This window comes from Aphelocoma coerulescens, chromosome 1 (assembly GCF_041296385.1).
Source record: "Aphelocoma coerulescens isolate FSJ_1873_10779 chromosome 1, UR_Acoe_1.0, whole genome shotgun sequence".
Taxonomy (NCBI): Eukaryota; Metazoa; Chordata; class Aves; order Passeriformes; family Corvidae; genus Aphelocoma; species Aphelocoma coerulescens.
In genome coordinates, this window is record NC_091013.1 from 120109499 (window position 1) to 120136237 (window position 26739).

At 51.3% G+C, this 26739-nt stretch overlaps 1 protein-coding gene across 3 annotated transcripts in view; it reads right to left on the minus strand.

Moving 5' to 3' along the window:
• Positions 1–26353, minus strand: part of TIAM1 (TIAM Rac1 associated GEF 1) — a 128992-nt gene extending 102639 nt beyond the window's left edge. For 2 of the 3 annotated variants that reach the window (XM_069027087.1, XM_069027070.1), the window contains exons 1-2: positions 26221–26242; positions 11287–11346 (exon numbers count right to left, since the gene is read on the minus strand). The gene's annotated coding sequence lies outside the window, so the exon portion shown is untranslated. Of the gene's footprint in view, positions 1–11286; positions 11347–26220 lie in introns of all 3 variants that reach the window. The other variant, XM_069027097.1, reaches the window with a different exon arrangement.
• Between the last annotated feature and the right edge of the window lie 386 nt (positions 26354–26739).

A 26739-nucleotide genomic window follows, 5' to 3' on the forward strand; every position in this document is an offset into this window, starting at 1 on the left:
GCTGCTGTGGGACTGCAAGGATTTAACAGCTGGAGTGCGGCTGTGGGGCTCCACACGCCCGGGTGCTGCGGGTACAGAGCAAGGGAGGAGATGATTCTATTTTGGGACAGGGACGAGATAGCAGAGAAGTAATTTGACACGGCACAGTCATCCTTACAGCCCCCGTGACCAGGAACAGGAGTGAGCAGTGAGTTTGAGCCCACTTCAAACAGCACGTTGGGTTTAACTTCTCATCTCAGCACTCGTAGCCTCAGATGTTTCCAACAGATCCACCCACGCTCAGCACGAGGTTCCCCCATGACCACAGGCACACCCCAGAAGCACCGGAGTGCTTCACCTTGACAGCAGTAAAGGGCTGAAGGAGGGATGGGATCTGACACTGTTTGGACTGGGCAGCACTGAAACATCAATCCTCAACATTATGGTGAATTTAAATCCAGAATGAGCAAGCCAACAGCTCCCATGTGCGGGACAAACAAATGGGAGAGAAGCTTTCAGCACACCCCGAGCAGACGAGCAGGTTTGGTGAGCCCTGAGTGACTCAGAGGGCAATAGGGGCTGCTGCTGCCTGCCTTCGGGTCCACTCAGGCACGGCCACCTCCAGCCCGCTGGAACAGGTCAGCGTTCCCACACGCCCAGCCAGGATCGCTCCCATCAGAATGGAATCATTCCCATTGGAGCGGCCTCGCTGGTGCGCACACCAGCTCCCACAGACACAGAATCCACATTGCCACACTCAGAGGAGGGACAGGTGCCTACTACGACAGATCCAGCGATTGTCTGGAGCCATTTCAGATTTGAAGGGCAAAAGGCAGCACCACCCTTCTGCCACCAGTGCTGAGTCCATCTGCGCCCTGCCACAGCACTGTGGGGCATCTCTTCCTGCTACCCAGAGAAAATCCTTGGAATGGCCAGAACTCCCAGGAAAGCATGAGCTATGTGTGCTACCCCTACTCTAAGAGTAGCTTGCAGAAAGCTTCAGACATTGGTGCGACCACTGGTGGGTTTTAAATCACAGAATCATTTTGTTGGAAAAGACCTCCAAAGCCATCAAGTCCAAGCTGTGCCCAATCCCCACCTTGTCCCCAGCCCAGAGCACTGAGTGCCATGTCCAGGAATTCCTTGGACACCTCCAGGGATGGGGCACTCCAAACCTCCATGAACAGCCCCTGCCAATGCCTGACCACCCTTTCCATGGAGAAATTCCTGCTGATGTCCAACCTGAGCCTCCCCTGGGCCAGCCTGAGGCTGTTCCCTCTCCTCCTGTCCCTGTTCCCTGGGAGCAGAGCCCGATCCCCCCAGCTGCCCCCTCCTGTCAGGGAGTTGTGCAGAGCCACAAGGTTCAGTGCAGATGTGTAAAAGAAAAGCAGTGACTTCCCCCTCAACCACGACCCTCAGCACTGGAACAAAAACCAGCCAGCCATAAACAGCAACCCTTATGTATGAAGAGAGATCCACGGAGGGAGAGGCAAGGGAAGCCTTCTCCCAAGTCATGCAGGATCCAACCCACCCTCCTCCTAGGAAATGAGATGCTTCCTCCAGGGAAGCTTGGCTGGGTGAGTGACCCAGCAGGGCCCGGGATGGTGGGAGCAGGAGGCCTGGCCATGCAGGGAAGGCATGGAGCAGCCGTCCCACAGGAGCCTCGCCGGGAGCCCTGGCGGGCAGTGCCAGGCCCGGCGTGTCCGCTCCCGCTGGGGAGAACAGGCATTTCCAGGCCTGGCCCCGGCTCCCGGCCCCGCTGACGCACTGGGATACACCCTTTTGATGTGGGCTTCCTCCGAGGGCGCGAGCCAGCTTGTGTAAACAGCAGTGCTCCCCTGCGCCAAGCGAGGAGCGAGGAACTACCAAAACCTGTTCTGAGCCAGCCCGGCATATTCTGCCCGAAACGGCACAGAGACAGCCAGGCCAGCTCCGGAGCTGGATGCCTGCAGGGAACGTCGCCTCCAGGAGCTTCAACAAGTAGCCATGAGCTCAGCACTGCAGCTGGGCACAAAATGACCCTCCTTCTCCTCAGCCGAGTCATGATACCACTGGGAAAAGTCTCTTTTCCTTTCATCCTTCTGGCAAGATGAATCCCACCAGTCTGGAGAAGAGGAAATTAGGTCAGACCTCAACGGAGGCTGCACCTCCTCCTGAGGGGCAGCTCCGATCTCTGCTCCCTGTGACAGGGACAGGACCCAGGACAGCTGGAGCTGTGTCAGGGTAGCGTCAGGCTGGAGATCAGGAAAAGGTTCTTCCCCCAAAGGGGGAAGAGGGTGGTGGGGCACTGACCAGGTTCCCCAGGGAATGGTCACAGCTCCACAGAGCTTCAGGAGCCTTTGGACAACGCTCCCAGGGATGCACAAGCTGGGATTGTTGGGGTGTCTGTGCAGGGCCAGGAGTTGGACTGGATGGTCCTTGTGGGTCCCTTCCAACTCAAGACAATCCGTGATTCTATGAACCCTCCAGGGAGCCCACAGGCTCTCCCAAATATTGAGCTGAGACATGGATATCCCACCACAGAGCCCAGAGAAGAAAGGTCCCACAACACAGCACTTCTCTGCGGTGAAAGGAAAGGAGAGGGAGTCCCATCAGACACAATTCGGGTCTGCATCCTGCATAAAGGTGTGTTTACCAACCCTAATTAACATCCTGGGCCTCTCACACCCTGGCACACCTGCTAATTAGCACACATGAGTTAATATCATTTTAACAATGGATTAGCACTTGGGGCAGAAAGAAGGGAGTCACTTCAGCACAGTGACTCACCCTGAGCACAGCAGGAAGGTGAGATACAAGGAGCATCTGCCACACTCAGGGCTCCGCAGACCGTATCTCCTTAACTAAGGCTTACTTTACAAAGCCAAGGTGCTTCAAAAATTCATGATTGTATCTGTCTTATTTTTCACCTGCATGCACAGGTGGCCTTGGAGGAGTGCTCCGTCTCCACAATCCAGACAACCAGATCCACTCGGGTCTTTCTGCAAGTCATGGTGGGGTTCCTGAGGTGATCATCACCTATCTTGATCAGATGTGTTTCAGGACACGACCCTGGGCCCACCAGCCACTAATCATCTGTCAGGAACATCCCCGGGGGAACATCAAGGAGCTGATGTCCATGGCCTGTTTTGGTGCTTCTCCAAACATCCCATAAGCACAGACAAAGCTGGCGGCGCTCACAGGCACCAGGCACACGTCACTGGGACGTTAGTGCCCTTTTCCACGGAATCCTGGAAAAACTGCAGCCCTGTAAACGTGACCTGCCTTTCAAAGTTCCCTGTGGATGATGTGGGCAAGCCATGCACTGGCCTTCACCCTGGAATCCCACTCCTTGTGCCTGTGCAGCCTCACATACCTGGCAGGACCAAAGGGCTGTCCCTGCATAGGTGGGGGCAGTTTGACTGGAGCCATCTTGGATTCAATCATAAACTGAAGAAGAAAGCTGACTAAGCTTGCATTGGTTTTTTTTTTAAAACTCAGCTTTCAAACTGGATCTCTGTGATGCAGCACCTCACAAGATGGAAAACCACCACACCGCCATCGGAATCACTTCTGCCCCCTCAAAGTGATGTTTAACACACTGCCTGCCTTCGCTTTGTCCAATAAAAACCTGCCAGCCAACCCTTGGCAATTACAAAACATTAATGCCATGAGAAGTTACACTGGGTTGAATGCATCCATACTCCCTGCTATCAGAAAGATTTTCTCAGCCTCATGTTTCTATTTGGGATTAGGAAGGGAGTTGTGAAAGGCAAGTATTGTTCAGTCACAAATAGTTCCCTTTCAGCCTCTACAGAAGTCAGGTAATGAATTACAGGAGGTTTTTTTTCCCTTTGGAGAGGTCAGCAGATATATCAGCTCCTGGGAAAGCTGATCCCTGTTGTTTCGCTACAAGGGGAGCTGAAAAAGGTTCCTAATGAGCTCCAGGGAGTGGATGCTGGCAGCGAGCCAGCACCTTTGCCTGCAAAACCAAGACAAGTGACGAGAGGCAGGAACCACCTCTGGCCCAAGCACAAGTTAAATTTTAAGGCCTGCATTTCATGGCGCTGCTTGTGGCTGGCAGCTCTCGCACTGATGCGGGCACTCTGCTTGCAGACACCCAAAGAACACCCTGAGCCTGAAGGGCCCCAAAAGGATCATCCAGCCCAGCTCCTGGCCCTGCACAGACATCCCAACAATCCTGCCCTGTGCATCCCTGGGAGCACTGTCCCAAGGCTCCTGGAGCCCTGGGGCTGTCCCATCACTTAGTGGCATCACCTCATGCGCAAAGGCAGGGCTGCTCATCTCCCCTGGGACCGTCCAGGTGTGTGCAGGTACGACACACACCTCTGTGTATGTAGGATCAGTACCTACAGAAAACCCATTTCCAGTCATCAACAGACCACCTGCAGTGGGGGAGCCCTTCTGGACGCACACACGGGCCCAAAGTCACCCCGAGCTCTGCACTGCCCAGCACCAGGGGGGTTTATGGGGTGCCCAAGACCATCTGGCTGAGCTGGAGGCTCCAACCCAGGTGCCCCTGAGCGGGGACACGGCTGTGGCTGTGACACCCCCATCAAACAGGGGGTGCAATGCCCCAGGACAGCACCCACCACCCCGTTCAGTCCACACCGCGACAGCCGTGTGGCACAGGGATAAGCCAGAGCTTAACAGAACAGGGACTGCTTCCTTTTTCCATGGGAAGGCTCAAGGAGGAACATTTTATTCAAGACCTCTAATGCAAACACCTCCTCTCATTTTTTTGAAGCCAGGCAGTAGCTGCTGTCATTTTCATGCTGCGTACTGACACACTTCCACCACATCCCTGCCAATAGTTTTAATTTCATTGGAAAAATCAGCTCCGAACGAGAGTGACAAGCTGCACGCTGGTGACGATGCTGTCAAGTGATGGGTAATGTAGGTTTACTTTAGCTGTCAAAACTTTTCAATGCTAAAAATAGGTATCACAAGCTTCTGGACTCACTGCACTGAAGCATTAAACACACAGGATATTGACACCCTCAGAAGCGCCCAAAGCCACTCACAGCTGAGCAAAACCAGCAATGTGTGATGGACAGCAAAGGTCTCTGAGTGTTACTTACTTTGAGGAGAGAAAAACAACACACTGAAGGATGAAATCTCATATCCACGCTGGCCAAAGCGAAGACAAGATGCTGCACACACCCCATGAGACAGAACAGCACAATATGGGATGCAAACACAGGCAAAGACAGCAAGAAAGAGAAAAGCTTAGAGAGGAAATCTTGTACCCTGTTATCCCAGCTCCCAGATCCCACAGAAAGGGAGGGCAGAGATCGTCCCATGGCAGCTCCTTCTTTCCTGCCTGCCATCCTTCACCTGCCCCTGCCCAGCAAGAAAGGACACAGAGCTGTGAGGCGGGGAAGGATGGGAAAGCAGGGAAGAGCAAGGGGTTTTGCCAGAGGGATGATATTTCCATGGAAGGGATCAGTTTTCCCCAAGCAGTAACCTGTCAATGGACACTAGCTAGGCAGCAGCTCACCAAAGGGGACAGTAGGTAAGGTGGCACAGGAAGATGGGCGGGAAAAGGGACCATTTCCACATCAAATCCAGCTTTTTTATTCCCTCTGAGGCACTGGTATAACAAGCACAGGCAGGGCTGTCCCTATATTAGGCCAACATTTATGGCAGAAAGAAAATGAAGCATCATAAGGAATTATAATTAGATGTTATCATAACCCTGTGTATAACTGAAGCAGCACTCTGATGTGCTTTGTAAACAATTAGCAAATTAACTTTCACAATGCCCCTGCAAGGCAAGTATTATCCCCATCTCCTGCACGGCCCTGATGGAAAATAAAAGACAGTTTGGGCAGATTGTTCCCCTGCTCTGGACAAGTGCAGAGCTGCCCAAACACAGGGAAGGGACATCAAAGAGGAAGAGGGAACTGGAGGCCCAGGGGGGACCTTGTGGCTCTGCACAACTCCCTGACAGGAGGGGGCAGCCAGGGGGGGCCGGGCTCTGCTCCCAGGGAACAGGGACAGGAGGAGAGGGAATGGTCTCAGGCTGGGCCAGGGGAGGGGCAGGTTGGAAGCATTGGAAGGGGCTGTTCATGGAGGTTTGGAGTGCCCCATCCCTGGAGGTGTCCAAGGAAAGCCTGGACGTGGCACTCAGTGCTCTGGGCTGGGGACAAGATGGGGATTGGGCACAGCTTGGACTCGATGGTCTCGGAGGTATTTTCCAGCCTAAATGATTCTGTGATTCCATGATTCCTCATGTGCTGGAAGCAGGAATTGAGAGGGGAAATGCTCTCCACTCCCAGCAGACCCAAAGGAAACAACTCTGAGCTCCTTCGCTCCTGAGCACACGGCTTCAAGCACGGACCACCGGTGCCTGCCACTCCAGGGACACGGCAGAAAGCACCCTGCCAGTAAGGAACTCCTCTGTCCACACAGAGCTTCCCTGTCCATCCAATTCTACCTTCCACCTGAGCAGGAGGCTTCCACAAGTTCCTTGCTCCCTTCCTCTCCCACACAGAGGTTCCTAAGGGAGAAGGGACCAGAGCAGCACCACAGCCACCCGCCCACACCCTCCTCATGTCACTGCCACCTTCCCCCCACCGTGTGGGGCTGACTGGCACATCCAAACACGAGTCACCCCCTCAGCAGCTCACTGCCAAGTGGTGGGAGCAGGGAAGTGAGGGGAGGGAGCACAGAGGAAGAGGGCAGGAGCACCAACGCTGCTGTGACTTCGTGCCGGATGCACGCTCCGAAAGAGGCAGACTCGTGTCTATTTTAGATGTGCCGCATAAAAATAAAAGATGCTGGTTGACTGCACATGTTCTCATTTTTAGAAAACAAGCTCCAATTTATTTCTTCTATTACAGCCAGATGGCTAAAAAAAAAAAAAAAAACCAAAACCCCAAACCAAATCTCCCGTCAATGTCACCTCAATGAAAAGAAGCCCTGACCTGGTTCCAACCTCCCTGGACCAGAGCACGGCACAGGCACCTCACTGTTAACACCTCTCTCAGGGGACCCTGACCCCACTCACAGCCTGACCCAAAGCCCTCCAGGGTGAGCAGAGATCTGGACCTCAGGCCCTGCCCAGAGGGCCACCAGCACTGACTGTCACAGCATGACTCAGGGTTATAAACATTACAGCTGGCACACAGGGCTGGCACAACTGGACCGACCACACGTCTGTGCTCTATGTCTCAGTGCCTTCCCTGCTTCCCCTTTCCTATTTAACTTGTTCTAAGCTGCCTTGGGCGGTCTTTTTCCCTTTCAAAACTCACATCACGTTCTTTAATTGAAAGATCAACATGACTTTATGTGAGGGTAAATGCTGGTTTTCAACTTTTCCTATTTATCCTGCCCTCATTCACAGCCATGACACAACATCCCATATAACACTATTTCCATGTATCTGTTTGTCAGTGCTGTGCTCCTCACAAGGAACAAACCTTTCATTTCAAAGCACAGTTTGTATCCATCTGTGGCCTCTGCCAGGCCTCCACAATGGTGGTGCCCTGCCAAGTCCAGGTGTACCATGTTTCAGTGGGACACAGGGAATCACAGGCAGAGCAGCTGGGATATACCAAGGTCTCCACCTTGAAGATGCTCATGGCAAATAGGGAAGTGGGATCAGGTTCTCAGGAAAGGTTGTGCCTGCTCCATCCCTGCAGGTTTTCAAGCCCTGCCTGGAGAAGAGCCCTGAGGAGACTGGTTTGATCCCAGAGCTGATCCTGCTTTGGGAGGACCCCACACGTCCCCTCCCACCTGAGTGACACGCTGACCCCAAGCGCAGGGGCACTGCCCAGACAATTACCAAACGCCCAGGAGCACCCATGCCTGGCAGAGAGGACACAACTCCACATCAAGGGGAGATGAGCCACTGCCTTGAAGCCTCCTCGCCGTTCATGGAAAGGCAGCAACTGAGAAGCACGACCAGGGAACAACTTTAAACAATGACTCTTTTCCATGGCCAGCAGGAAAAGGAGAGGAGAGGCAGAACAAGTGCAAAAGAAAAGCATGAAGCAACTGGAAGCATCTTCTCTGTACTGCAGTCAGAAGTCTTTGGCTATCTTTTGGTACCAGCACATTTAAAACAAAATAAAGAGCCTCTAAACCTTGTTCCAAAGTACTTTTTGGAGGAAGCCATGGCTCATTGCGGACACAGCAGGCAAAGAATTCCTGGTTTGTGGTACTTCATCCCCAGCCCTGCTCCTGAGCCCATTCCTGAATGTCTGCACAGCAGCAGCAGCCCTGACAGACAGCAGGTACAGCCATGGGTTACACACTCACCTCTGGAAGGGCTGCATTGGGGTCTGACCTGAGCCACCAGCTTCTAATGCCACTGCTGCGTGACCTTGCCTTTTTACCTGCACAAATGTGAGACTGAAGGCTCAGAGATCCATCATGTCTCTGAGTGATCCCTAAGACTGGGAGTTCATACACAGATTACCTTCTTGAGCAAGCTTAAGGGCAGACACCTGGTCCCTTTTACTGGCAAAAGCCTTGCGTTCTGAAAATCACAATGGTTCCAGAACTGCTGATTACTTTTCCTCATTCCTTTTTTTTTTTTAAAGTCCTGCCTGTTCCTCCTACTTCTTATGAGGCTTTTCAGTATTTGTCTGTTACTTGAACACTAAAGCCTGATTTGGGATTAAACACATTTGTGAGGTGGACTCCAACGCTGCCTGCTGTCACTGTTCCAACTCTAAGAAGCTCGCAGAGATATCAGGGCAGATCCTGCTCTGCATAAGTCTGTGTGACCAACGTTATCTTCCCTTTATTCCGTTCCCCACACACATGCACACAGACGTGATTGAGACACAGAGCATGGATGGGATAGTGGTGGAGAGGTATTGAAAGTGGCCATAAATAGGCAGGGAGCACACAAACACACTGCAGAGCAACAGAACAGCTCGGTTTCATGGCCTGCATTAATTGCCCAAAAGCAGAAGCGGGGGATCATGTGCTGAAGCGTGTCAAGAATGCTGGGCTTGGTCACTTGGAGAAACGACTTTTATAACCTGGCCCACTTCCCCCACTGCAGCCACACTCAGGGCAGATAAGGGAACTCTTCAAACCTAAATAACCACGTTCTGCATTTCGGGGTTCTGCAGAGCCCGGCTGAGCTCCCTCGAGCTGGGGCCAGGCCAGCACAGAGGGTGTGAGCATCAATCTCTTCTCCTGTTTCAACAACACACCCAACTGAGAGCCTCCTACATCAGCCACAGATCAAAGTCCTGGAGGGACCCCGGAGAAAGCAGAATAAAAGGCACAGAAGGCCTCAGGTCTCCTGCACTCTCCCCATCAGGGGATCCCACAGCACGAGCGATACAGAGCCTCTCCAGGGAGGGACCTCCTCTTCCTCACTCTCCACCCTGGTCCTCACAGCAGGTGTCCCCTGGAACATCACCTTGCAGGACACAAGCAAAGAAGCTCAAAAATGCACAGCAAAGCAGCACAGCCCCACAGCTGGCAAGGAAGGGTTAACCAAGGGTGTCCATCTATCACTGGGCTTTGGAGTGAAGTGTTCTGATGACACTACTGGGACTACGAGAGAGCCAAACAGGCTCCAAGACACCTCCTTCCTCCTCAGACCTCTCCAAAAATGACCACATCAGGGCTGCCACATCCTGCCTACCTCTTCCAGGAACCTGGCTCCCAAAACACAGCTGGCCAAAACACCAGTTTTATTTTCTGGCCATTTTGGCTCCCTGAACTTGCTCACTGTGCGCTGAGCAAAGCCCCGGTGCTGCTGCAAGGAAGGGAGAGGGAACACATGGCCCTGATTAAAAGGACAGCTCAGGCTCAGAGCCACATCTCCACCACTGGGCAGGGAAGCACAGGAGGGAACTGGGGCTGTCTTAGGGCTACCCAGGTGCACAACACACAGGTTGTACTCTGGTACAACCACTGGCCCTTGCAGGTCTTTCAAGCTAGAAGTGCTCAAGACTTGCTCCTACAAAACCCACACAAGCACGAAAACATCACAAATGGCATCTCCCTCCCAAAACTGGGGGAAAAAAAGGGATTAACTTCTATGGCTGCCATGGAAGAAGCACCAGGTTTCAAGGGGGCAGCCCCTCTGGCATGAGTCAGTATTTGATACAACAGAGTGGGAGAGAAGGGAAGAGAGAGTGGAAACCTCTCCCATCTTTCTGTTATTTTGCCTTAAATGCACTGTTGTTTATGTCCTCAATAAAAGCCTGTGCATATCTTTCCAACTTAAATGTGGATTGGAACCTCGGGATTACTGCCCTGGCAGAATTAACGTATTAGACACGAAAACCATAACATTTCATTATCCATTGTAAACCGCATGTGCTTTCCCCCTGGGGAGACTAGAAATATCACCCAATTTCACTATCGTTTTCTGTTAACTGACTGCCCTGCCACATGTTCACACAGTGGCACGCTCACTTTGATGATCAGCAGTCCTCTGGTTTCATTCTTGTTTCTTTATGATGCTGACATTTTTTTTAAATTATGTTTTTCTGTTCTGTTTTTGCCTCTGTGAAGGCACCGCGCTACGAAACCACTCGGCTGGAAAGGAAAACTTACCCTGGAACAGAAAAACAGCTCATATTTGTCTAGCTGAAAAAATACCATAACCTGATGTCTGAAACAAGGGTAAAAGGCAACACAGAGGCAAGAAAACCTCAAACACAACAAGCAAGAAGACTCAGAGTCATTTATGGGCACAGTGGGGTCTGTGGTCAATAGTGAGGCACTAAAGAACAGAATCTCTTCCCTCTGCAGTTTAAATTCCCTATATTCCTCCTCCCCACTGTTAGGCTGGCTGCAAATTCAAAGATTTGTATAAGCCAGAGATTTTGTCTGTCTCTTTGAAAGGTCACAACTGAGAAGCAGCACAACCCCACACAGGACGAATGGGCCAGCTGGCAGCAATTTGGAGTGACCACACAGAGGAATTGTGGGGAGGAACGGGGGCCACAGGGGAGCCTTTAAAAGCCGGGGTCACCCTTATATTGCAACTTAGAGAGTGCCTCAGGGAATCTTTTTATTTAATCAGTTTTGTATCTCTGCAAAGATTAGTGACCAACTGTCCCGATTTAGTGCTGCCATGTTTCTACAAACATTGCTGGACATGCTGCTTGGACAAAACTCGCAGCTGCTGACAGGGTCTCTCCTATAAACATTTCACTCTGCATCTCCAAGAAGCCTTCACGTTTTTACTCCTAAGAGACCACTTGTTCTGCTCTGCAGGCTGGGGGGTTCTGCCCCAGGATGGAGAGGGAAGGCACAGAGCAGGAGGAGGGTGGGCAGGAGCTGCAAACACACACCTTCACCAAATCCACCCCAGTCCTTACTCACATGAGGGTGTCACAGCGGCAAACAGGACGGGAGGGAAACATTGGCTGTCCCACGCAGCTCCTGGAACGAAAAAGGAAGATCAAAAGGTCACCTTCAAGCATCCAGATACACAGAGCTGCTGTTAAGCTGCCTGACCCCCTGAAACACACCTCAGCCAAACTACAGCAGCCAGACTTTTATCACTGACACCACCTCGACCTATTAATGCAGGGGGGAAATAATTCAAATCCAAATTGCTTCTCACTGTTTGTTGCTGTTTGTATCCTGCCAGAGCCACAAGAGCCAATTAAGGCGGTTTCCCTTCGGTCTGTGGTCGGTCAGCTCCAGGCTCTGAGGGCTGCAGGCAGCATTTACTTGTTCCAAAGCAACTCTTTCCACAGGACTTGGGTTCAACTAATTGTACCCCTGCTATTGATCTGGAGTTTTACAGAAAGCTTGGCTCCCAGTTGAATGCTCTCAGCAAAATTATGCTCAGGGTTAGCGTAGATCTCACAGAACAATAACCTGGAAGCACTGGCAGAGGTTTCAGGTAGCAAAACAGAACCTATTTTAAAAATAAATCTCTAGAATGCCTGCACAACGAAAGCAGTAAAAGGTCACTTATCCCCAGCAAATATCACCCCCACACGCTGCTCGGAGATTGGAGACATGAGTGGACTGACAACTCCTGAGCATCATCCAGCAGAGATTTCCTACGGCTCTTCTCCCTGACCAGTGCTTCCCATCACCTCAGGACACGGATTTGCGGGAGGCAGTGCTTGCTGACGGCACCTTATGGGAAAGGCTTGTTTTCCCACACCAGGAAAGTGGGAAGAGCAGAGCATCCCGTGGCCACCCAACCCACCGCAACACACTGAGCCCTCCAAAGCCCTCACAGCTCCAAGGGCTGGGGATGATGTAACACCATCAGACATCTGACAAATAAATAAGCAAGCTCCAACATGCCTTGCTCCAAACCTGCACAGCAATTTCCATTCCAGAGCAGGAACTTGTACTGGGGTTTAATATTCTCTCCAATATATCCCTTTCCACAAAGAAGATCTGTGCCTACTGCTCCAGGAATACACGTAATCCTTGTAAGCAGATGTCAGCCTCCAAAGCTGAGAAAATGACTTTGTTCTTGGGGATCAGGGAATTTAAAATGCAAGAAGTTGAAATGTCCTGATGAATTTGGTAACTTAAACCCCAGGAGGAAACACCTGCTCTCTGAACAGCTGCCCAGCTGAACACCCACCGCTGTTTCATCCATCCATAATTCCACAGGAATGGTCTTTTGCTCACTGACAATCCAGCAGCCACGGCCAGAGAGCTGGGAAAGAGAGGAGGGAGCTGCCAGGAGCGAACGGCCCCAATCCCACAGCACTGCCCCACGCAGCAGCTCTCAGGCAAAAACTTCCAAGCTGGTGTTGCTTCACAAGGACCCACCACACCCAACCCGAGTTCCTCCAACCACCCACCCTGGAGGGAAACCAGGTCACCCCAGCAGTGATTTGGGGTCACAGATGCACAGCTGCACCTTCCCTCTCCCAGCAAACCACGCACAGAAATAGCAGCATCTCCCTGGTTTTTACAGCAGGTAAAGTACAGCTCTGGGATGTCACAGGGAAGACAAGGCACGGCCAGAAAAAAAGGGATTTTCTACAAAAAGTCAACAACAATTGGATGTAGTCATTTTCTCAGAGATCTGCTTGGTGGAGTCCCGCGAGATAAAGCCCTGGATGAAAGAAGGGCCCATGAAACCTGGTTAATACTCCAGGCTCACCTCCTCCAAGCAGGGTAAGGCAGGTAAGAACTCCAGGAGACCTGCATGGACGAACAAGGAGCTCCTGGAAAAACTCAAAAACACAAAGGAGGCCTACAGAGGATGAAAGCAGGGACAGATAACCTGGGAGAGAGATTCTCCCAGCAACCAGGTTGGACAGGGCTTGCTGTTGGTCCATGGAAGGTGTCCCTGCCTAGAGCAGGGGGTTAGAGTGAGGTGGGATTTAAGGTCCCTCCCAACCCAACCCAACCCAACCCAACCCATTCTGTTTCTTGTGCTGGTTGCTGCTTTGCCTCAGCAGAGCTGGGTTTTCAGGAAAGAAAACAGACAAAGGGAACAAACAACAAACAGCTGAACACAGGGTGTCCCACACACCTTGTAGAGCCAGGAGGGCTTGGCACAAGAGGGACTGTGTCTACAGGGAGCTCAGGACAGACAGCAGAAGATTAAAAACACTTCTGGGAAATTTTATCCTGCGAAGGATTTGGAGATCAGCCTGGAAGTTTTAATTCCTGCTGGCTTGAGTCCTAGTGATGGGCAGAGCTGTCGCTCCGCCGCGATTAAATCTGCGCTGATACCCAGGGCCGGGCCGGGCGCTTCCCCTTCCCACCACCTCCGGAGGGGTGTGGAAAGCCCCGGGGAGAGGCTGTGCTGGCCCTGAGCCAGGCTCGGGATGCAGCAGCTCCACAGAGCCTCCACCACCATGTGCTCAGCACAGACGGGCTCTGCAAGGACGCTTGCACCCAGCACCGGCGGCTGCCACGTGTGCCCAAGCCCTTCTCCCAGCCCGCAAAATCCTTCTCCCAGCCCCTGCCCCATCACAGATGTCTGCCCCCAAGCAGCTCTCTCGGACATGAGGCATTTCCCTCCCTTGCCTGGCTGGGGCTGAAGAGCTCAACTGATGGACAAACGGCTCATGAGCCAGACCGAGCCCAGACCAGCAAGTCCCCAGGAGACGCAGATCCCAGGCTCCCCAAACTGACAGCAACAACCATCCTTCTTCCCCGTCCTTGAGTCCCTCTTGGGACAAAACCAGGGCAGGGGCAGCCCATTGCCGCCAGGAACTGCCAGGAACCAACCGTGCTTGAGGCGAGGCAGGAGCTGCCCTGTAATTAACACTGCATCAGAGCCCTCACAGGGAAAGAGACCAAGTCCAGATTAGGCAGACAAACTCAGCTCTAAGAGCTCCTAAGCTTAGCTTCCTTAAAACTGTACTTCAATAGTATGTGTTTAACACAGAGCTCAGGCTATGCAGAGTTTTTAATGCATCTCTTGAAAGGTGAGCACAAAAACAAACGGAAGTGCTGCTAAAACAACTCCATTTTCCCATGTAAACTAAGGGAAGCTCAGCTAGAAGGGCTGCAATGAGTTTGTGTTTTGTGTGAGAAAAACCTGTGATACCCAACTACCCCCAGGTCAGAGCTCTGATGTTTTCTCCCCCCAGGAGCTCCAGCCTTCTCAGGGATCTGTTTTGTCTTATCTACAAAAGCCTTTTCTTCCCTTTCGCTGTTCTGGAAGCTCACAGCATCCCCAACAACTGCTGTAAATCCCCAGCCCTTTTTCCGATTTAAGCGTGGCTGCCAACAGCCCCGTGTCATCAGGCGGTACTTACCCTGGAAAACATGTAACTCCAATTCAACAATCCTATTACATATGCTCCCAGCATTTGTTCAGGAGAGCTTTAGCTCTTAGCTCTCCATTGCTTTATCTCTTTCTGCGTTTGCCAGGGCAGAAATTATCTCAGGCTATAAACAGGTCCTATCCAAATGCTTCTCCTATCTTTGCTGCAAATCTGGGAAGAAAAGGTCACGTAGCTGCTGTGCACTGTCCAGCTCCCTCAGCGCTCACCAGGCCCCTCTGGAGTGCCATGGGAAGAGCTGGCTGTCCCAGCTCCCCAGCATCCCATCTCCTAGCATCCCACCTCTAAGCCATCTGCCAAAAACACAGCCTGCCCCATCAAGGGGTCCCTCCCAGCAGTGCAGGGAGGGGGAACCCCTGTCAAACTCCCAAGGATCGTGGTGGCTTCAGAGGTGACAGAACTGACAGGCAGAAGGGCAGAGAGCCCATCCAGAGCAGAGATGGCAAAAGACTAAATGAGAAAACAAGAAACATGGGCATGGATGGAAAACCCCACCCTCTCTATCTCAGTGACCTGCCCTAAAGCCTGTGGCTGGGCTGGGAGGGTAGATCCAGCCCCGACTGCCTCGCTGCTGGCAGGGGGACTCGTCCCATCCTGCTCTCTTCTGCCTCTGATCCCCCAAACCTCACAGCCCAGGTGCCCCTGGCCTTTCCTGTGCCCTACTCTATCTCCCTGACTTCGTCAGCAAACTGAGCCACCACCAAGCCATCCCCATGTCTCAGCAACACACCCACCACCGCTTGCATAAAAAAATAAAATAAATTAGAGCTAAACCGCTTGTGCCTCATTTATTCCAGGAGCGCTGTTCCCACAGGCCTGTATCCATGAGATACGTGTGCAGTGCCTGAATCACTGTCTCCTCCATCTAACACTGACACACAGTTTTAGGGCTGTGTTCCCATCCACCTGCCAGGTACCCTCCCTCCCCTGTGCTCTTGCCCAACACCTGTCTCTTACCTCACATCACACCTCCGACACATTCCTGTCAACTCATGGTTTAGTGACTGTTAGCAAGTCCAAACCCCAGCTGTCTTTGCCAGTAAGACACTTCTATCTCCGTGAGAACATCAGCCTGGCTTCCAGGATTCCTGCTCCCAGAAAGTCTGGGACAGCCCACGGAGCAGGCAGCGCTCTCGAGAAACAACTGTGAGGGCAACAGTGGCACTTCCAGAGCCTTTGGGCTCATCCTGCAGCAGCTCCACTCAAGGAGCACCAGCTGGGATGGACGTGCAGAGGAAAGGAAGGATTAAGATAAATGGCTGTGCAGACGTGTCAGTAAAATCAAGCTGCCCAACCCCACAGCCACTCAGTTACAGAGCATTAAAAAGTCATTTTAAAAAATAAAATCACCCTGATACTCAAGAATGCAATTTTTTTTTTTCTTTCCTTGAAAACACGCCAAGGGAAACAGAGAACAGGTCACAGGCAGCCCCAGCCATGCCCCACCAGCACCACTAAAGCTGCTCACAGGAGTCTCTCCTGTTTGCCCCAGCAGTCTCTAAGGACAATTGCTGCTCTGGCTCCCATGGGGAACAGCCCACCTCACCTTGGGAGCACAGCATCCAACCCCACAAGGAGCCATTCCCGGTAACAACACCGAAGTTTCACTCACTACATCACCCTACAGGGAAAAAAAACCCTACAATATGCCTGGGAATGATCCCAGCTGTTTCCTCTGGAAAACATCTTCTCCCCACCCTTGGCAGCACCCTGAACTCCTCTGGCTGTGCTGTTTGGCTCTGCCCCCATGGTCAGACCCTGAGGTGTGGCTGCTGCAGCCCCTCACCCCTGACCCACCACTTCCAACATCCGTTTCTCCTCCCTCCCTCCCTCTTCCATCTGGCCCTTTCCCACCAGCCAACAAGCCCAGCCTTTGTCTTTCCCTCCAGGCAGCTCTGATCCCTGTGCCCTCTCCCCAGCCTGCTCCCCCTGCTCCCCACGGCATTGTGGCATCCTAAAACTGCAAAGTTTAGGAATATGTAAGAGTTCCTGGAGGGAAAAATTTAAAAAATAGCCCTTGAGTGTGTGCTGCGTGTTTTTATTTCCAACAGAGCTTACACCTGACTGCAGGCACCAGTGACTGTGGACACACTCCTCGCCTCACCTATCGTCCAGCTCACCCCACACCACCTGCCTTCCCCATGGAAAACCTGGACTGGGGTCTTTGCCTCCAGTTTCTGTTCTGCAAGCAACTCTGCAGAGCAACACAGCCTTGCAGAAACATGTCCTGGGCCAGCAGGCTCCTCTGCCCTCACAGCACCGTGCATTTGCTTCCACAGGTACCTCTGGAAGAGCCCCTCTCCAGGAGGTGCCCGGACACAGCGCTGCAGGTGCAGATCAAACAGATCAAAGAGGGAAGCCTCCCCTCTGCTTTCACTTCAGCTTTGCCTTCAAATCAGCCTCTCTGATGTGCTGCTTCTCTTTCATTACTGCTCCTTTTGCCTCCTGGTCCCAGCCACAGCTCTGGCCTTCGATTTTACGCCATCAGCTCCATCACCAGGAATATTTTATCAGTGCCTGCCTGGCTCTTCTCTTCCCTCAGACTCCCTCCTTGCACCTGCTCCTCTCAAGACACTTTTTCCCAGTCCAGGTGATGGCTTTCTTCGTGGCAGGGCTGTGAGACCGGAGCTGTTACAGGGCTGAGAGCACATCCCCCGTGGCAAGCCCCCGCTCTGGGAACAGCACAGCAGCACGCAGGAAGGTGGCAATCTGCACCAGATCTCTGTTTATACACATACACACACACAAAAACGCTGCTAAGTGCTTTTTGAGAGGGAGGTGGGACCAGAGAGCTCCTCTAACCTACACAATCCTACCATTCTGTCAGTTTCTTGTAAACAAAATAATCCAGGCTGGAGCTGGAAGCGGCTGCTCACTTGACAGCACAGCAGAGAGGTCTTGCAGCTCCGAGCCCCCTCTGCTGTGGCATTTCACTTCTCAAATCAATCACCACTCAGACAGGACATCAAAGGTCACTTTCTAGCGCTCTACCTCTGGAAATCCTCCAGTAAGGAAGGAGGTAATCGCACCTGCTTAAGGCTCAGGAACATCACCACAGTGTAACACCTGGAAGAACTGGATAGAGAAACCACCAGTGAAAGTCCCCACTGCCCAAAAAATACTTCATGCTTTTCCCTTTCCCCAGTGCTTTCTGACAGGGGAAGGAGGGCTGATTTCTGGAGTTAGGCTACTTAAATTCAATCTTTAATTTTACTTGGCAGCCTGTTCCCAGCCCAAAGACGTCCATGCCTTCCACTGGCATTTTCCAAAGGAGCAATTCTGCCCCTGGAAAGCAGGGAGCTCTCCGTTAGCACCAGTAGGAGAGAGACGATGTTTAGTTTGACAATGAGACTGTCAGTGGGCTCTGAAATGTCACTCCCACACCTAACAGATGCAGTTGGCTCATCCCTTTTTTCAGAGAAATGTACTGGAGCTCCTTTTGTAGCTGATACAAAATGTTTCACCAGGCTGGAGCTTTATTTTGGAAAAAAAAACCCTCTCCTTCCCTTTCCATTGAAAGGCATTTTAATTAATTCTCTTGAACATATTTAAACTGTTCCATCCTTTCCAAAGATGCTTTTCCAGGGACAAACCATGTCCTTAAGTAAAACCCGTATGGCACCAAGCTGAACTAAAAAAGCCCCAAAACAACACAAAAAAGCAAACTGATATTTCAAGAAGGTGGATCTTCCACCTATCATCATTCCTGTCCCTGACTTTGCCAAAACTTGTATCTGCAAATAACTCTGGAAGGATTACCAGGACAAATGTTTGTACAATGGCAGCCTGACAGTGTGACTTGTTTTGAAACAAGCATCTAAGATAAATCACAACTGGAATGACAGGAAAAAAAACCAAGCGAGAGGAGACACCAAAAACCCGTGGGAGAAGGATAACACAAGTTCCACAGAGTTCTGGTATTTTATCTTACAGTGAGCCCATCACTTCAGTACCAAAAATAATCTGTTAGATGAGCTTTTCTTCTTAGCATCAATTTTCAATCCATATAAAAACGGTCCCAAAAAGCCTCAACCACCGCCACTGCACGCTTCACATCTCTTCACCCCTTCACACTTCTTGCTCCTCTCTGGCCAAATGGAGGTGGAAAAGAAGGAAAGCCCTACAAAGCAGCTCAACTTCACTGTATCCTGAATCCTGGATATATGAAAATGTGGATGTAGAAAGCAAAATTTATCCCTGAGTTAATATTTCACTCAGAAACAAAGCTTTGATTTTCATCCTTTGGCAACACAAACCTCCCTTCCTTGCAAGTCCTGACTTCGAACTTTGTGGAAACCGGACTGGGCTGTGACATTTCCCAAGGGCCCAGATCTGTACACCCCTGTGGGTGTATGGGTCTTCAACCTCATCAGCTAAACACACCAGATTTGTCTCTTAGGGTCAGAACAACACTATCTGCTCTCTGTTCCATCACACAAAGTTTAAAAGTGAACTCGCCTGGGTTGGTTATTTGTCTTAAAACTGAGGCGATGATCACTTCATCACTGGCAGTAAAAGCAGCTCGTCCTTAGAACTCGTCACAGCTCTGGAAATTGCTCTTCTGTTTCCACAGGAAGCTGAATTTTCTTCTTGGAGACAACTGGCTACATACAAATGTTCTCTGTATATAAATCAAAATCAGCCCATGAATTGGGTGCTGATACTGGGTTGGAGCAAGGAAGACAAGCACACCCCACACCAAACCCTGTGCAGTTGTTCTCCTCCATTACACAAACACTTGGCAGGCTTCCAGTGTAAAATTTATGCACTAAAATTAGCTCTCACAATTGCAATCAATTGCAACAATCAAGCATAAGTAATTCCGGGGAAAGGGATAAAAAAAAGGTGAGCATGGCAAACAATGCCAGAGCACTGCAGCGGTTCCTCCACGGATCCATCCTTATGTCCCAGCAGAGTTTTCCTGCCCAGCAGAGTTTTCCTGCACACACAGCCCCTAACCACAGCAATTTCTCACCAGGCAGCTTCCTCCTGCCACGCCCCAGAACGCTTCCCTGTCATCTGCCTTTTGGGACACTCTCCCCACCTCAGGGAATGTTGCTGGGAAGAGACCCTGGAGATTCTGCAGTGGAGAGGATGCCCAGGGAGGGGAGGTACAGCTCTGCAGGTCCCAAGGAGCCACAGGGCTCAGGGACAGCACAACCCTGGCTCTGTAGGTTCTTGCCAGGCTGAACCCCATCTCCAGCTCTGTCTGTGCGTTCCAAGAGGGACAGGCATGGATGGGGCTCCAAAGTCCCCATCACAATGTGCACAGCACCACTTTACAAACAGAAGCCCTATATTTTCTCCTCGTGGTGTGGAGAGGGGTTAGGGGTTAAAAGCCACCTTAGCAACCACCCCAAGGCATCAGGAAGAGCCCTTGGAAAGAGATTTTCGTGGGGTTTAAGGCAAGCCCGCAGTGCTTTGGTTCATACACCACTGTTTACTCTCCCATGTGACATACTCGGCACACACAGCCCTGGTGCCGTGCCAGAGCACAGGTTTGTGCAGGGTTTTTTCCCCCCTTGAAACAACAACTCATGAAACTCCTAATAAATGTTACATTGTTTGGAACGAGAGGCAGAAAATGTATATAAACTCCTGGCAACCAAACACATATGGCAGGAATATGCTGGAGAATACAGAATGCTCCAGAGAACACAAGTAATTACAAGCCCTCCCTGGGTAATTGAGTGTAAATATTACAGCTGATGGCTTCTCCTCTCCCACATACAAATAAATAAATATCTGTCCCCCCCCTTAATCCGGGCTGTCCTCTGTCTCCTTATACCAACAATCTACATAACTTCTGGCCCCTGAGAACCTACATCTTGCATGTCATCACACATTAAAACTCCATTACCTGCCACTGTTTTCATTCCCTTCTGGGGTCTGGGTTGGATTTTTATTTTAAGCAGGTTGCAGCTGCATTATAAAGGAGTAAAGATAGATAAACAAGCAGATGGTGTTAGGGGCACTAGTTTTCCAAGGAGTACAAGAAGCTTGCAGGGTACAGCTTGATCAAACCAGCAAAGCCCTTGGTACCACAGAACTGTCTCCTTTTCTCAGTTCCCTGCAGCAGATGCTCTTCTGACCCACAACTATCCCACCAAAGACAAAACCAAGCATCAACTCATCATTCTTTGTATCACCTAAAAGCTACTTTAAACCCAAGCACACTGAGAACATTTGGGATTATTTCATGTTTTATAAGAGAGTGTTTATACTTCCAATGCAACTGCAAATGATAAAAGTTATGCACAAAATGCAGGGGTGAAGTCAAGTTACCTAAAATTTCTCATTTTGAGTTTGCATCAAGAACAAAAAACATTTAGGGAAAGATTTTTAAAATATATATGAGCTACATGGGATAGCTTTAAATATTGCAAAAACTGGAGATGGCTAGAGGAAAGGATCTGGACGAAAATGAAGCTGATCATCCGGTGACAACACGCCAGGCTGCAGAACACCCTCCAAAAGCAATGGAAAGACAATCTTTGCAAAAAAAGCTTTGCCACAGCAGCAGATGACCACTGAACACTTCTCTGTAAGTCCCACAGTGCTATGGAAATGCAGTGGTATCCCAAACACAGGAATCTTCTTAGACTGGAGAGACAGGGAAAAGCAAACGGCCACACTCCAAAAGAATCTTAAAATATTTCCCGTGCTGACTATCACAAAAACAAACAGCAGCAGAGACTCGTGCAGCCGTGTTCCCAGAAAGGAGAGCTCTCCTGGAGTGGCTGCCCTGCTCCTCAGGAGGGACCCGTGGTGCCAGGCTGCTCCAGGGGCACAGGGGCCAGCAGCAGCCTCTCCAGCAGGAAATTGCAGCCCTGGCATGGCCAGCCTGGCACCACCCGTGTGCCCAGGCAGGTGGCTGCTCAGGTAACAGGCATAAACACACTCGCGCACGTGGGTACACAGGAGCAGCACCTGGGCTCCAAAGCATTTCCCTCAGCATGAAAACACTGCAGGAATTCCTCTCCTGTCTCAAACAACACCATTCATGCACAGAGTCAATCCACCCCTGGTTATTTCTGTCCCATCCCACCACCAGAGACAGAACTGCGGCCTCTGAGCGCCCTGGGAGACCCCAGAACCACATCCGGAGGTTCAGAGAGGCTCTGCCACCCTGGGAGGAGCTGTTTTTGGAGAGCTCTCTGGTTGCTAGGGCAAACTCCCAGCGATGAGCACCGTCCTCCAGGCAGGGGCTGGTGCGCCAGTCGGGAGAGGGGGAAGGAGTTGAGAGGAGCGATGACTAAGCAGGGGAACGTGAGAAACCAAACAAAATGCCAGGCTGGGGAGAAAAACATGGCCACGGCTGCCATCAGCGCTCAGCTGAACTCCTACGTGAAACAAGCCTGGTTGGATTGAGCCAACGGAGCCAGATCGGACTCCAAGAAATTTCCAAAGGCTGTACGAGGCCTCCTGCTGCCCCCCAGGCAGGATGAGCTCTGTCCAAACACCAGCTCTGAGCCAGAGCATGTGTTCCTACAGCTCTCCTGGACCGCTGCTCCTGGTGCTTCACACCAGGGAGTCAGCAAGGCAGACAGAAAGGAAGCACTCAGCCCTCAACTGCACACCAAGGCTCCTGCAAAATTAGGAAATCACTCCAGATGCTCAAAACCCCCCCAAATAAGTGATGGATCGGGTTTCTAGGAGCTGTAGGCATGGAGAGCTTCTCATTTTCAAAATTACTGGAGCCTTGGTTTACAGCAGCCTCTTACACATCTGGATAGCCTTACGTAGTTTACAAAAGACCATGACAGTTTTCTATCCCCTTCTCTCTTGTTTTGAGCTTTCAGCTCAAAATGTATCTTTAGAAAGTTAACAGGGAAAAGGTGGTAAAGAGAGGATGAAGTTGGGGGGGGCTATAATTTCTGTTCCCTTTTTTCCACAAACAGTGAAGAGACTCATACAATAATCTCACTTGGGCTTCTAAATAACTCAGTTTTGGAAAATGGGGTTTAAACACCACTGAAACCTAAGACCATAAAGAGAAAAACATATGTGCACATGGACTTAAGAAAGCAAACAGCTTTTCGAAACAGAACTCCTCTGACATACTCCTAAAAAAAGTGGTTTTTATTTAAACCATCATCAGCTGAAGGGCAGGAGAAGGACTCCAGCACATGTCAGCAAGAACTCCCACTTCACACAGGCAAAAACATTGGCACTGAAGTAAACTAATCGCTTCCTAAGGTGCTAAAATGCCATTATAAATTACAACATATATATATGTATGTCCATGTGATATTTGTATGAGAACATATCCATGTATCACAACTTAAGGCTTTTTTAAAATAACTTCAGGAGATAATTTTGTCATAGGACAACACCCCTGTACAGAAAAGACTTAGGGGGGGAAGACACGCTTTAATCCAAGAGAGATCCCCCCCAGTCAGGAGACCCAGCCTTACTGACAGAGATCCTTGAAGGTCTCTTCCAACTCTGATGATTCCGTGATTCCCTTCTCCACTTCCCACTAGAGGAAATAGAGGTTAATAAATATTGGGAAGGAGCATGCCTGTAGCATGACTAGGATGTGTAAGTGGTCGGCAGTTTCCTGGAGCACCAGGAAGCCTGGGGGGAGGACACAAAATGCATGATTAGGGAAGGAGGGTGGAAGGTACCAGGAGGTCTGAGACATTTTGGGTGAGATACATACACAGGCTCACCCCATCTCCTGACAAAGCCCTCTGAGTGTAAAAGGAACTTTAATCTGCCTCAGACCTACATAAACAAAGATCATACAAACAACTGCCTATAGCAGCCTGGGAAAGAGGAATTCTGGTATCAGCTTTCATCGTGCAGCTTCATGCTGGAGAGGAGGAAGGAGATGGGAGAAGCAAGCAAAGGAAGCACGCTCAGCACCACGGCTGGACACAAACAGGCCTGTTTCCTTTGTGCTCCGGGTCATCAGGATAATTAATCCCTCTACAGCAGCCACTGACCCGTGTCAGGCAGCACAGATAACTGGGACCCAGCTTCTCCGGGACCTGCTCTGTGCTGCAGGACAGAGCCTGCCACTGGCACTCGAGCAGCACTGTACCAAGGCGAGGGGACAGAGGGAGAGACAGCGTCACCCCATGCCAGCCTTGGAGCCCGGCACATCTGGGAGCGAGGAGGAGGCCCAGTGCCTGAGGCACAGCTGCCCTGGGACCCAGGGTCGCCCCACTCAGACACCACATGCGCCCCTGGAAGAGCGCTGGAGTTGATGGAAAGGTCAGCCTGAGCTGCTGCACTTCTGTTTCCAGCCCTCCTCCCCGAGCTGCACAGTTTCTAAATTAATCTGGGTCTTTGGGCTTGTCGGCTTTTACTGCCATTTCTCAGGGCAAAGCCCGGCTTCCACGCCAGGGCCTGCATGGCTGAAATCCCCAGACAAGTTCACTGAGTGCTTTTTGCAGTTCGCCTTTGCCCTCGCTCATCCCGGTCTGCTCCCTTAAGTGTCTCCTAAAAACCTAAGGAAGGAAATGCGCTTAGTCTCCTCCTCATTCCCCACTCCCTGGAGCATTTTAATCAGGAGGCGGCTGCCTGCTCCCCCCAGGAACAGCCCTGCTTTGTAGGATTGTGCTCCACAGGTCACACCAGGGGGTCAGCCTGCACCAATCCCCCCTCCTCAAATCCTGACCTTCCGACTTGAGGATGCCAGAGGGCAAGAAATCCTGCTTGTGTGCAACAAGGCATTGTTAAAGGGAAAATTCCTCTTTTTTTTTTTTTTTTTTTTTTTTCTAAATCCTTTACAAGTCTGGGAGAATTGGGATTGTTCAGCCTGCAGAAGAGAAGGCTTCGGGGTGACCTAATTGCAGCCCTCCAGGACCTGAAGGAGCTACAGGAAAAATGGAGAGAGACTGTTTAAAAGGGCCTGGAGTGACAGGCCAAGGGGGAATGGCTTCCCACTGCCAGAGGGCAGGGATGGATGGGATATGAGGAAGGAATTGTTCCCTGGGAAGGTGGGCAGGCCCTGGCACAGGGTGCCCAGAGCAGCTCTGGCTGCCCCTAGATCCCTGGCAGTGTCCAAGGCCAGGCTGGACATTGGGGCTTGGAGCAGCCTGGGATAGTGGAAGGTGTCCCTTCCCATGGCAGGGAGTGGGAATGGATGGGCTTTGAAGTCCCTTCCAACCCAAAACATTCTGTGACTCTGTGATTCTGTGTGTTTATCGCCCCACAGCACAAACCATCCTATGCCCACTAGAATCAAGCAGGAATTTACTGACCCCTCTCAGACACTGCAGGGACTGACCCACAGTCTGGAAACCTGCACTGGCCATCCCATCACAGCAGATGATGTGATTCCCTACTTCCGTTGCACTTAAGTGCAGGAGGGGGAAGAAAGAAATAGTAAAAAAAGGCATTTAAGTAATAACTGGAAACTCTGTATTAAACTCATCAGGGCACTGCACTGGGGCAAGAGAGCATGGAAACCACGCAGACATGGCCCACCCTGCCCTCCTGGCAGGATCACCTGCTCAGACCCAACAGCTCACATCTGGCAGTGCTGGCAATTTACAACTGGAAAGTCTTGGAGAGGGCTGATTAATGGCTACACTATGGAATTTCCATGCCTTTGGTTTACACTGGCAGCTTCGGAGTGAGAGAAACCCTGAGGGAAAACCAGGCAACAGGGCAGTGGGGGCAGGAGAAAGAAGCTCCTCTCAGATGTGCCCAGGGCAAGGAGAATCCTCGGGAGGATGCTCCCCTTCCAGCAGGGCTTCAGCTTTATCAGAAACAAAGCAGGCCTCCACCTTTGCAGGAAATGCTGCAGGTGGGGACATCCTCCAGAGCCCTGGGGTCACACAGCACTGACTGCAGAGATTCCATGGCCACAGCACAGATGGGGCAACGCCATCCATCCTCCTTCCATCTCTCCTTCCCCTCCAAAACAGAAGGCTGAGGGCTGTGCAGCAGCTCCAGCACTGCTCCCACCCTCCTCCTGGCACAGACCTGGTGCCACATGTAGTGGCCAGCAGCCTTTACAGGGGCACACTGTCAGGAGCCACCTCTGCCCCACCAATACACACGAGCAGGCCCAAGGACACGCACCTGAATGGACATGAGACAGTGCCAGCCACGGGAAAATCCCAAATCCTCCATGGGAGGGCAAGCCCAGGGACACACCGGAGAAACCCCATCCTTGCAGGGAGCTCCACTGCTGGAACTACAGTATTGACAAACTTCAGGCATCCAAACCATGAGGTCTACTTCCCACCTGGGGTTTTCTGAGGGGTTTTTTAGTGGGTTGGTTTTTTAACTGCTGCTTGGTCCATGTGACAGATTTTAAGCATGTGAGACTTGAATCCTCATGACTAAAGAGGCAGAGAAAAGGGGGGGACGTGTGGTGGGACACACATGATGCCACAACAGACACCCACACATTTAAGCTATAAAAACCTAAGAGGAAGGATAGCACACAAGTTTTGTCCCAGAAGTAGCAAAGCCTTATTTTTTTCTTTCTTGAAAACACCTCAGGCACTGAAGAAACAAAAAAATAAAATAGAAGAACGGAGTCGTGATCTGACACGTCATTTGTACTTACCTTGGCAAGATCTGTTTTCCAGAGGTCTAACAGCTCCTAGGTGAGCACAGCAGCTCTGGAGGGACAGGGCTTGGCAGCGCTGCCTGCAGAGATCCCTGGAAAGCAGAGGGGCTGAGTTTTCCCTCTGGGTAGTCCCATTGACAACAGATTTCAGCCTTCACGGTTCCTCCGCTTGGCTTCTCCGTGGTGAAGGGTCTGGAGAGGAGTCGCCACAGGACACAGAAGGAGCCTCTCGGGGAGCTGCTTGCACAGAGAGCAAACACGGGGCTGACACGGAACCCGCGGGCCGGGGTTTAGGCAGCGTTCATGACTGGTGCTCAACATGAAGGAGAGCTCGCCATGGAAACTGCAAGGGACTGGCTACTTTGAGGCACAGAGCCCACGTTCCAGTGAGAGCTGCTCACAGGCAAACATCTGAACTGCACTCGAGGCTTTCCATCGCCGTGTGCTCCCCAGAAGATGGCCAGTCCCACCCAGAGGCTACAGCACGATTCCGAACAAAGCCATCTGGAATTGTTC